Below are 12,247 nucleotides of genomic sequence, written 5' to 3' on the forward strand. Positions count from 1 at the left end.
AGGTGAGACAAGCAAGGCCCCCAGGCAGAATGTAACAGGAGCTTTTGCTCAGCCCTATAGAGGAGGCCAGTGGAACCTGGCAGGAGGGGAAGTGGTGGGAGAGGAGAGGCTGGGGAGCCAGCATTTACAAAGGGAGAAAAGAGATTCATCCCTGATCCTGGCAATATAAAGCAGAAGGAAATATGTGCTAAACTGAGGATCACCCAAAATGCCACAGAAGAGCAGAAGGGAAGCTCTAGAAAGGTTGCAAAGGGTGACTGGGGAGGGCATTCCGGGCAGAGGAAACAGTGTGGGCATGGGCTCTGAAGTGTGAAAGTAGGTGGCTTGTTAGAGGCATGCAGGTGGTGTGGGGAGGCTGGAGCGTGGGATGTGTGGAGGGATGGAGAGGATCTGGGCCAGATTGTAGGGTGCACCAGACACAGTCCAAGACATGCTCCAAGTTTGATTTTGTTCAGTGGACACTGGGATGTCCAGGATAAGATTTTTAGATAGTAACAGATTTGCATAAGGTCTCAGAAGCCATTTTACAATGTGAGGTAGAGGGTCTTGCATGAAGTCACCGATCGGTTAGTGGCCAAACTGACTGCAGTGCAAAACTAGGGGCTCCAATGCCTGGCCTAACCCATCTTCCATCATGTCAAGCTGCCTTCCAGGATGATTTGCCTGCTCTTCTTTTCTTCTTCTCTCATCTGTCTTCTCTAACTCCTCCCTAGCCCTTCCTTTGCTTCCAACCCCCTTGTTGCTTTCCTGGGCCTTGGGTCTGCCTGGGGTGTTCCTGCAGCCGACAGCAGGTTGCTGAACTCGGTTGCAGATCCAGGCAGATCTAATGTTTGCTTTCAACCCCCTTAGTGGTCTGGGCAGTGAGACCCCAGTAGAGGAGGAAATGAGCCGGAAGGGAAGGTGTCCATCTTCTGCAGTGAGTCTGGACCTAGGAGATGTTAGAAAACAAAATTCAACCAACTAAATCTGAAGATCTAATTGGCTTTATTCAATGATTCAGGAATCACGGTGCATCCCTTCTAGCAACTAGAAGCGTGCTCAGAGGAGTTGTACAAAATGGAAGGATTTTATAGGAAGAAGGCTGGGGCAAGGGAGCTATTATTAAAAGAAAAGGAAGGATAATTTTTAGGCCCGAAGGTCTTTTTTTTGGTGGGAGGGAAGAGAACTGCCAAGGGTTTTATTATGCAGATTGCCTCTTCTTCCTCTGGGGAATGGAGAGGGTCCATGTGACAGATTACAATGTGACAGCACCTCATTGGTGCTGACCAGAGGATTCCAAACTGGTTAAGATTACATCTATGGTGAAGGTCAAAACTGCAATTAGGTTAGGTGTTAAATCTAGGTTTGGTATCACGGGCTTTAGCACAAGCGACGCCATTTTGGGCCTGTGGGGTTTCTCTTTAACACAACTCAAGGAGGAAAGAAGGCAGAACAAAGACAGGCTTATGGAAAAGGAAGCAGCAGCCATAGGCTCTGTGGGGCCCAGAATGGGAGGGTTTTCTTGGGATGGGTGTGTGTGCATGGTGGTGGGGCGGGGGTCAGTGCGACACCCTCCTTGCTTTGTTTGAGCTACCTCAAAAATTCAACCTGTTAATTCACAGCGCTCTTCCAGAGAACCTGCCAGAACTAGGCTAGGTGAGAGGCCCTGAGAGGGTGTCCAAAGGGCATCAGAAAGGAGAGCCTGCCTTACCCAATCTGCAGCAGAGGCTGAAGTCTCTGGGTCCGAGCGCAGACTCTGGCACTGATTCCCAAGTAGGAACGCCTCAACATTAATTGAGCACCTCTGAGACAGGCACTGTTCAAGGCCCTGGGCCACAAAGTCAAAACCGTTGTCATTAAGGGGTCACAAGCCCTGTAAACACATACAGAGGACATATCTCCTAGGGCCGCAGTGGGATCACCTATAGATGCTGTAGCTATAAAGTCCACAAACTAGCATATGTTGGAAAATAGCCCCAGGAGACAAGGCTCAGGATGGGAAATAAAGTTAGGCGTGTGGCGGGGTTCTAGCCCGGACTCTGCCAGTCCGCACTCTGAACTTCAGTTTTCTGAACCTTGAGATCTGTCGCGTGCTTTTAGTGTGCTGAGGAAACCCTTAGGAATGCTTTTGAAGGTAGATTCCAGAGTCCAATCGTAGCTTTTTCGAATCAGAATGGAGGGACGTGGGACCCTAAATCTGCATTTTTACACCTGCACCCCCGGGACAATTTTGAGGTGGGTAGGCTTTGCAACATAGTTTGAGGAGTACCGCTTCACAGGGAGAAGTACCGCTTAGCGACAGGCCTGGCGAGGGATTCCTGAGCTAAGGAGGCAACAGGAATGAAAGCGCCTTGTCGACCGGAGAGCAAACCAATTCTTTGCAAATAACAGTAATCCAAATACTAATACAATAATAATAGTAAAAGAACTGGAGAGTGCAGCGCAAAGGCACCGCAGTCTGAATCTGTACAACCGCCCGATCCACTCCAGCAGCGCTGGCGTGACGGTCCCTTTAAGGACACCCCCCGCCCACCCTGTCTCGCCTCCCGCGGGGCGTGCGGGCCGACCGGCGGCGCGTGCGTGCTGCCAGCCGTCGACCGGCGGGGCTTCCCAGCGGGGCGGTCGCGGCGGCGCGACGCCGGCGCTGGTTGCGTGCGCGCCTGGCCCCGCCCCTCGCCCTCCCCTTCCCCTCCCCCTCCGCGGGCCTCCCCCTCCCGCGCGGTACAGCTGGGCCGGTGACGCGCGTACTGCTGCCGTTGCCTCTGCTACGGCCGCCGCGTTCCATTCTCCTAAGCCGGCGACATCCTCGTCCCCTGCCTCCAGCCTCCTCCTCCCGCAGCGCCGGCCAGCGCCAGCCAGACAAGGGCACTCGGGGTCTCGCCTAGACCCAAGAGGGCTGCGGGCGCGCGCAGGCGGTGGAGCGGATCCCGGCGCCGCGGACGCTGTGAGCGTCCGCCTCCCGGAGGTCGCCGCGCCGTTCCCCGGGTGAGTTGTCACCGCGGCCGGGGGACGGTGGGGCCGGGCATTGTGTCACTGGCGCCCTCGGCCGGCTGTCAGGGGTGCAGGACCGGCGCACCGCCCGGGAGGGACGCTGGGGAGCCCGGACGGCCGCCCCGCGTCGGCTGCTCTCCGCGCTTCCTGCGCCGGCCTGGCTGTCACCCCGACGCCCGGCGGCGAGCCCGGTGCCGGCGTGGGCCGGGAGGGCGGCGGGGGGGAGCTGTGCCGAGGCCGGGAGGAAGACCGGCCGGCCGGCTTGCGGCCGGGAGCTTGGTGGCCGGGATCGAGGCGCGCCGCCCGGGCCTCGCCGGGCGTGCGGGGTCGCGCTCCGGCCCGGAATTCAGGGTGGAGACCACATTTTGCAGGTCGCTGGAGAGGAGGTAGTCACAGGCTGGCTGTCTTTATTACTGTTACTGTTTTCCCGTCAAGCCGACTAAAGCTGCGGGTCCTGCGCTGGGGCAGGGTTGGCTTAGCGATGGTGGACTTCCGAGGGCACCTTGGAAACCGGGTGTGCGAGCACCGGAGCTTTCTGGAGCCCCGGCTCCTCGTCTGGTCTTTAATCTCAAAAACTTTTCTTAGTATCCGGGCTGAGACGCACCGAAACCACTTCCTGTTTATGTATGTAGACTTTCTTTATTCACTTCTGGTTTTTAGAGACAAATACTGGTGTCGGTCTGACCCTCCCACAGGGTTGTGACTGTGGGGTTGCTGAAGTGGGAAGTTACCTGTGAGGAGGTCAGGAGAGGGAGGTGGTTTTGGGGACCGTAAGACCCAGGAGAAAAGAGGCGTCGAGAACAAATCTCCAGCTGGTTCGAGGGAAGTTCAGCAGTGAGGCCTGTTGCTGCTGTTCCCATAGAATGTCCCCTGGTGGCAGGCGGCTCGCTGGGCTTTACTGCTCTTGCTGACTGGGCTTGTGTGTGCTCTGTACAGAGGTGCAGTGAAACTACCCAGTTCAATTAAACCGTAGGTATTTTACACCCTTTCTACGTCTGCAGAGGTGACAAGAGTGTCTTTCCATCCTTTACACTGGTTAATTCACTTCTGTTCTTTTCATTGCTCTGATTTAAAAAATATGTATGAATGGGGTGAATGCATACATACACCTTTTCTGTTTTGGGAATTCCACACCCAAATTGTCACCATCTAGTGGAGGCTAGTAGAGACATGTGCTTGGCATTGAGTTTTGAATTTTCTGGGCTTTCCATTTTTAGCTAGATGCATATTCAACCAGAAATGAAAATTTTCAGAGTTTGGGGTGGGAGAGTACATCTGCCTTCTCCTCAGTAGAGGAGATATTTAATAATGAAAAAATAATAGCAATAACAGGGGGAAGTTCTTGAGGACTTACTGTGAACTGAGTTTTGTGCCAAGAACTTTACTTTCTTGATCTCATTTAATAAACAACAAACTTTTGTGGTAGATTTTGTCATTATTCTCATTTTTTCAGATGAGAGCAAAGCCAAACAAGTAACTTGCCCAAGGTCACAAAGGTATCTCATAGTAGAGCCCTCACCCTGAACTACTAGATTATACTGTTAATTTCTAGTTTGCTTACCATTTGGTAAAATTGAAACTGGAGTCTTTCTAGACTCTTTCCAAAGCACTACTTCCTCAGGCTTTCTCAGATCATGCCATCCTTATTTCTTTCTCCAAGGTACACACTTATGGTATATTTGCACAACATTCGTGTGTTCATTCATTCATTTTTTTTATTTAGTACTCACAAGTATTTGTGATACAGAATATACGCTGGGCACTGTGCTAGGTATTGGGGTTACTGCAGTGAATAAGACAGAACCCTGCCATTTCTTACGGAGTTCATGGTTTTTAAGTCAATTTATTTTGGCTTATGTTGTTAATTTTCATTGGTGGCCATTTGCTGCTTAAGGAAGTCCTAACCAGTGCGTTAAATAGAGAACAGTACTGATACCACTCCTGCTAAATAGAACTCCCTGTCCACAGGGTGGTCTTTTGGATACTGTAGTAGAAATGGCATAGGAAACCAAACCTTACCTACAGCTAGACGGGGACAGGTCCCTGAGTGCTCAGAGTAGGACATGCCTCTCCTCTGCCCTGCAGTGCTTAAACCCAGAGAGCAAACCCATTGTCAAATGGCAGTTCAACTTATTTGCTGAGGCTTGCCTTCTCAAAGCCCAGCATGTGGGCAGATAGAAAGAAGAGGAAGAAAGGTAGAATGAGGTGTTACAGATGCAGGCTGGCAGATGAAGAGACCTCAGCACTTTGTCTGGTTTCCTGGCAGGTCTCCATTATGTGGTGACTGAACTTGTGCTCTTATGTAATGGTGCGTCTCCTGGCAGGGGATTTCCTCCCTTGCCGTTCCCAGGGCAGCAATTCCTATAGCTACCCTCCCCCTCCATACACACACATAAGCACCGTCCAAAGGGAATAATTTATCTGGCTTCTTAAAAGTAAGAACTTATTTCAACTTTATTGCTACTCAGCATTGTTTCACTTCCTCCATGCTTTTCCATCCTCCAGAAAAAAACTTGCCTTATGTTTTAAATATTTCCTAGTACTCTCTTTCCGCATTCTTAGCTCTTCTGATAGCCAGGTAACTAACTGGTATCTGTCTGTGGGCTCAGAGAATTACAGTATTTTTTAAAAAATTAGTGAGCCACGTAATCTTCCTCATTTCCGTACCAAAACAAGTGAACTGGGGAGAATGTCTTTAGCAGAGCCTCTTGCAGGCAGAGAAGGAAGGCCAGAGAGCACATGTGCTTGTCTTCCCCTCTAGTTCCCCATTTACTCAGGGACGATTCACCGAGAGACAGCAGCAGGGATGTGATGCCTGCTTACAGGCCTGAAATGCCTACTTGGAGGCCTGAATGTCTGCAGACCCACTAGGCCCCGTTGTGTAATTGCCATGCATGAAGCGTTTTACTGAGCTCCTAAATTTGACATGTGATCTCCTAGTGAAAGGTGCCGAGCAGGATTCATTTTCCCTCTTTCATCCACCTAGACAGTAGGGAAGTCTTGTGGAGAGGGCATTCCCTCAAGCAGTAGGAGAAAGATGGGAAGGAACAAGGAGAGGAAGAAGCCCAGTGTCTTTTTTTTTAACTTTGAAAGCAAATATTGCTGTGGTGCAGACTTGAGTTGTGAGGTTAGGACACCTGCTTGTATGATAATAGAGACTCTTTCCCCTGGTTTCTCCTCAAGATGGCTTCAGTCTAGGGGCCACCCGCATATCCCACCATGGTGAGGCTTCACTTAATGGGAATGGTTTTTAAAAAATTAGTATTTTTAAGTTATGTTGCCACATTGCAGGAAACTTGGAAACTAGAGCAGTGAGAAATGATACCTGTAATGTGGTAGGGCTGTTTCCCCATTGGTGGGAATGAAAGATGCAGCTCAGGGTTGGGGCTGGGGGGATGTGTGTGATGAGTATTTGAAGCTGCTAACAGCTGTGGATCTGAGACTAATGACAGTTTCAGGACAGCATGGGGGTGACCGTCCTTGAGCATCAAGATGTGTTCACTCCTGCCCCGGCTAGGATTCAAGGCAGCAGCCGTTGTTCCCTTAGATGGCTGTAAGTTCCAGTGTATCCGTGTGAAAGCTTTATCTGAAAAAGTAGAGGTACTGGGGAAAGAGGCACCTCTTACAAGGGTTAGGTTTTAGTGGCAGAGCCTGTCGGGCACCTGTGGATGTTTCCTTTTTCTTGTGCTCACCTGTGTCTGTGATGCTGTCCTTTTTCTTTCCCTTTTAGTTCTTTGGCCTAGAAACCAGCAGGATTCCTCTATTTGCTCTCTCATCCTCTGGTTCTTACCTGAGTGTGGAAGTCTCCACTCTGTTGGTAGGCCTCTCGGTGGTGCCGAGTTGGGTCACTTCAGCTGTGAAAGGCCACCTGTGCTGCTGTCAGGGCTAGGGGACAGCTGAGTCTCCGTGAAGAGACTCACGGAGCAGAAAATGCAATAGCAGAAAATGCAGCGACTGTGGTGAGAACTGAACGGGTTTCACAGACTCTCGTGTTGCCTGTGATGTATTCTCCCTCCCTGGCTCTTATATCTCGAAAAAGGAAAATAGCCACACTTGAAGCATCTGAAGCCGTGTGCCAAGAATTCATGCAGTACTCCAGAGACAGGATATTATTGAAGCATTTTTCTCAAGCAGAAACAGATGTAGCTCCCTGTTTACTGTCGCCAGTGTTAGTGGATCCTTAAAATTACCTGATAGCAGTGTGCCCTTAAATGTACTCTCCCCTCCCATACACACGTACCATTATTATTATTATTTTTTTGGCAGAGCCCAGTTGCTTGATATGGGGACAGGTAGCCTGGGATTCCTGATGATAGTAATAGGTTCTCAGTGGGTTTGCAGATGGCAGAGGTGGTGACTGACAATTCTTTATTACTCAGAAGAGGATCTTCTGTGGTGAAAGATTAAATGACTCAGGATTCTTTCCTCCTGTAGTTGGAGATTGGACACAAAACCTCAGAGAACAGACACAAATAGGGGCTTTTTCCCAGCTTCCCCTTTCTTTCTATCCTTTTTTAAGGAGGGGGAAAGTCTGATCTTTCCAAATCCAGCCTCCTGCCAGCAGTGACTTGCTTCACCCACAGAAGTTTAAGAACAGAACATGAGTTGCCCTGTGTGTAGACTCTCCTTGCTGAAATTTTGGCTAGACTAGGCTTTGGTTTCTGACAAAGCCAGGAAAATGAAACTAGCTTCTGGGAATAGCAGAGGAGGAGTGTTTACCCCATTCTTCCTTCTTTGAGTTGTTCTTAGTTGATCTCAGTAAACTAAGTGGATGGAAGTTTAAAAAAGGGAACTTGAAAAAGAGAACAAGGTGGTTTTGCTTATTTTGCGTTTTAAGTTGTAGTCAAGGCAAACTGAGGGAGGACTGAGGGTTTTCTTTTGTTTTTAATCGTGAATACACTGGGACAAGATTACGGAAAGCTTGAAAAATAGAGGGGGGGAACCACTATGATTCTACCATCCTAACACAAACATTTCCATGTATTCTACTTTTTCTTTTAGTTGGTAGTCCTTGTAACATTCACTTTTGTATTTCGTTTTTTTTTCATTTAACATTATAGCATAAACATTTTCCTATAATAACACATAGCCTTTATAATTATTTTTAGTGGCTTTATAAAATTCCATCAAATAGATCAGCTGTGATTTAAATACCCTCTCTCATACATCTAGATTATTTCTAAGTTTGCTCAAGGAGATTTTATTTTTTTTGGAGGGGTGATTTTATTTTCTCATATGACATTTTTAAAAAACAGCTTTAAGACAATTTATATATCATAAAGGTCATCCATTTAAAGTGCACAGGCAGTGGATTTTAGTATATTTACAGAGTTGTCCAACGATCACCATAATCTTATCTAATCTAATCTTAGAACATTTTCATCACCCCCAGAAGAAACTCCATTAGTAGTCAGTCCCTATTCCTCTATAATCCCCCTAGCCCAGGGGCACCACTCATCCGCTCTCTATAGTTTACCTATTTGGACATTTCATTTGAATAGAATCATACGATATGCGGTCTTTAATGATTGGCTTCTTTAACTTAGCATGATGTTGCTGAGGTTTATCCATGTTGCAGCATATATCGCTACTTCATTCTGCTTTATTTTTATTTTATTTTATTTTTTTAAAGGATTTTCTTATTTATTTATTTATTTATTTATTTTTGGCTGTGTTGGGTCTTCGGTTCGTGCGAGGGCTTTCTCCAGTTGCGGCAAGCGGGGGCCACTCTTCATCGCGGTGCGGGGACCGCTCTTCATCGCGGTGCGCGGGCCTTTCTCTATCGCGGCCCCTCCCGTTGCGGAGCACAGGCTCCAGACGCGCAGGCTCAGTAATTGTGGCTCACGGGCCGAGCTGCTCCGCGGCATGTGGGATCTTCCCAGACCAGGGCTCGAACCCGTGTCCCCTGCATTAGCAGGCAGATTCTCAACCACTGCGCCACCAGGGAAGCCCTTCATTCTACTTTATTGCTGAACAATCTGTGGTTTAGATATACTACCGTATTTTGTTTATCCATTCATCAGCTGGTGATCATTTGGATTGTTTGTGTTTTTTGGTTATTATGGATAATGCCGCCGTGAACCCATGGGTTTCATGTAGACATATGTTTTCATTTCTCAGGGAGATATCTTAAAAGCTGCATCCATATTTCTACTTTGGAGTTAACGTTCTACTTGGTTATGTAGTTTGTTTGGGCAAGAACAGTATAGCGAAATCTCTTGGTACTGTGGTGTTGAGGGTATTGCCCTGAATTAAGAAAAGGTGCTACATACACATATACATATATATACGTGTATATATGTATATATATACGTGTATTTATATATGTATATATACATGTATATATATACACGTGTGTGTGTGTGTGTGTGGGTGTGTGTGTGTGTATATATATATATATATATATATATTGTTTAAGAGGTTTGAACTCTCCAGTAGCATTGTTTCCAAATCTTTGGTGCAGAACTTTAAACAGTAGTGAGAGTTGACAGATGCATTAGTGCCTAAATTCAGTGCACATGTACTGCTGCTTTAAAAAAAAGGGGGGGGGGTGGTTTCAGCATGAAGCCTCAGTTGTAAATTGCATCGTTGTGTCTTTTGGAGAGAGTGTTACAGTGAACCCCACAGAGCCTTCCTTATCAATGTAATTTATAGTTCTCAGAAGTTTTCCCTTTCCTTATGAAAAATTCCATGCGAGGGTTCTGTGCACCTGCTTGGAGGCTGCTGCTAGACTGGGGAGTGGCATGCTTGCTGAATAGAGAGCCAGCCCGTGAGGGGGGGAGGGAGAGGGGCTGTGAGCGTGGTTTAAACGCAGGCCTGAGAAAGAATGTTATTTAGAACGGCTCTTACGGGCTCTTACTGGTGGACCTTAGTTGCACCCGAGGTTTAAAATATAGATCAGGCCAGACACAAAGAGGAACAGATGGTGCTGCTGGGAGTGTCATTTCCTCTACAGATTAATCTACCCCTGGGTGGTTTTACATCATAGCAGCCTCAGTACTGAAATAGTGCAGTGCCTTCTTTCACTCTTGTTCTAATTGGAATTCCTAGCATTCGTGACCAATAGCTGGTCTTGCTTTTCCTGCTCCTAGATCCCTCCCAGAAGCTCTTGAAAGTGTGCATGTGTAGGCCACTTAAGGGTCAGAGGGTCAAGATAGTTCTACCTCGGAAACACATGGGACACAGGGCACATGCCTTTTGTCCAACAAGCCAGACAAAAACTAGGAAGTTGAATCATCTTCCCCTGTACCTGTTTCAGGTTCCTTCACCTGGAGCCAAGTCCAAGGACCAGTTTTTCCAGAAAGTTCCCTCGTGTGTGTGTGTAAATGTGTATGAATGCAGCCATAACTTCCTTGCCACTGTTCACTGCCAAAAGTTTTAGATTTGGAGTGGGCTGTAACTGTTAATACAAATTCTGTTCCCAAGTACTAGGAGTCTCAAAAGGCTGAGTGAGGAGACAGGACTCTTATCTGAAGATTTGAATGCTTGACTGTAGTATCCAGATGTTACCAAAACTTATTGCACAACAAGCCAAGCATGTGACCAGAGAGAGCTCATGAAATGCTAGAGTTGGGAGGATGGGACTCCGAGGATGGTCTCATTTTACAGCCTTACTTTATAGAATAGAAAAATGGGAAATGGTTGCTCAGAGCTCATTTTCCTGAGTGATGACAGGGCCAGGGGAGAAGCCAGGGCTGCAGATTCCTAGTCTGGTACTTTTTCTATCCCAGTGTGATCAACTTCTCTTCCCTGGGCCTGTTCCAGGAAAGGGGATTGGAGCCCAGAAGGGTATGTGGTTCATATCGTTAGGAACAAACTCCTATCCCTCCTGTGATTGTGGTTTTGAGTCTAATAGTGAAATTACAAAAGGGAATGAGTCTTTAAATTCAGTTCTTAAGAAGAACTGTTCTTAAAATGGGAGTTGTGCTTAGGCTGGGCCTGCTTAACTCTTTTATCTCTGTACTGTGCTTCCTTACAATTTAGAAAACACCACCTGACTCCAGGCCAATGGGATGTGGTTCCTGAGTCATTTTCCCGTTTGGGTCTCGCTCACCCAGGTGGGACAGTGGCAGGTAGGTGCTGGTGGCATCCTAGATGTAGTAGGACTGCCCAGTATTTGAGAACATGCTGTCTAGGACGGCTGATGGCCCCTCCCTTGTAGCAGACTGAACCCCTTCACAACTGTGGTTCTGATATCCTCAGGTTTATTTTATGTGGGTCAGCCACCTGTCCAAATGCAGTGTGAACACACGTCCCTAACTGTGTCTCTAACCAGCCAGGAAGGAAATAGACTTCTCGGGTTGAGGTGTCATATATGCTAGCTCTCTCCATCCCAGAAAGCCAGTGAGTAGTTTGGTGTTCAGTGGGTGTTGTTCTTTCAATTGGCATGCTCAGGACATTTTTAGAGAATTAACAAATGGTATGTTGGCTGGTGCACACTTTTATCAATCCTTGATTCTCATCCACTCCCAGGTAGACACTCTGCCATGGGAAGGCCATCTACCTCCTCGTTTCAGTCCTGTGGGAATTTTGCTTGTTACCCAGCAGGATGGCAAGAAAAACAGTCTCTGGGTTTCATAAGGTTTCATTGGTCCATCTTATTTTCCCCTTTACATGCACCTTCAAGTTCTCATAATTTGTGAGCTGAAAATCTGGTTGGGCTGTGATGTCAGGCTGGTGGGAGGTGGGTAGAGGGTTGCTGCAGAAACCAAGAGGAAGGAAGGAAGTCAAGTCATTTGTGTGGCAGGTATTTAGTGAATGCCCGTGGTGGTTAAGTGCTAGGTATGCAGTTGTGAACCAGAACAAAATGCACACAGCACTTGCCCTCCAGAAGTTAACAGTCTGGGGGAGTACCCGCAGCTTATTTAATTTGACAGTAGCGTTGGAGGGATCTGTTGTGTAAAGCAGGCTTTCAGCTTGACTACGCTGAAGGAGTGGCTCTAGCTTTTTCGGGGACATTTGTGCTCCAAACCAGCAACCACCCTGGAAGGGAGGAGGACTTGAAAAATACCCTTGGAGAATTCCTCCTGGCCTCCCTAGCAAGAGAGCAAATTGCCTTTCTCTGTGGAGCAAGCTCGGTCTAGGAGTTTGGAGTTTGGTCTGGTGTGAGGATTCCGGTTTTCCAGCTTTACTTAACTAACCAGTTTTTAATGTGGGAATGTTTTCTGACCCTGAACTATTTTTTTTTTTTAGTTTAGAGAGAAAAGCGGGTGTGAATTCAACAGTGAGAAATTGGGAGAAGGGAAATAGGTAGGATCAGTGGTGTGAATTCCTTAGG

The 12,247-nt window shown here is 47.6% G+C and overlaps 1 non-coding gene across 1 annotated transcript in view; it reads left to right on the forward strand.

The window, feature by feature from the left end:
- Positions 1-2,664: 2,664 nt before the first annotated feature.
- LOC103015127 (uncharacterized) overlaps positions 2,665-12,247 on the forward strand; it is a 79,685-nt gene continuing 70,102 nt past the window's right edge. The window contains exon 1 of the transcript XR_009007742.1: positions 2,665-2,964. This is a non-coding gene — a transcript (uncharacterized LOC103015127). The remainder of the gene's footprint in view (positions 2,965-12,247) is intronic.

This window comes from Balaenoptera acutorostrata, chromosome 3 (genome assembly GCF_949987535.1).
Source record: "Balaenoptera acutorostrata chromosome 3, mBalAcu1.1, whole genome shotgun sequence".
In the NCBI taxonomy this organism is placed as follows: Eukaryota; Metazoa; Chordata; class Mammalia; order Artiodactyla; family Balaenopteridae; genus Balaenoptera; species Balaenoptera acutorostrata.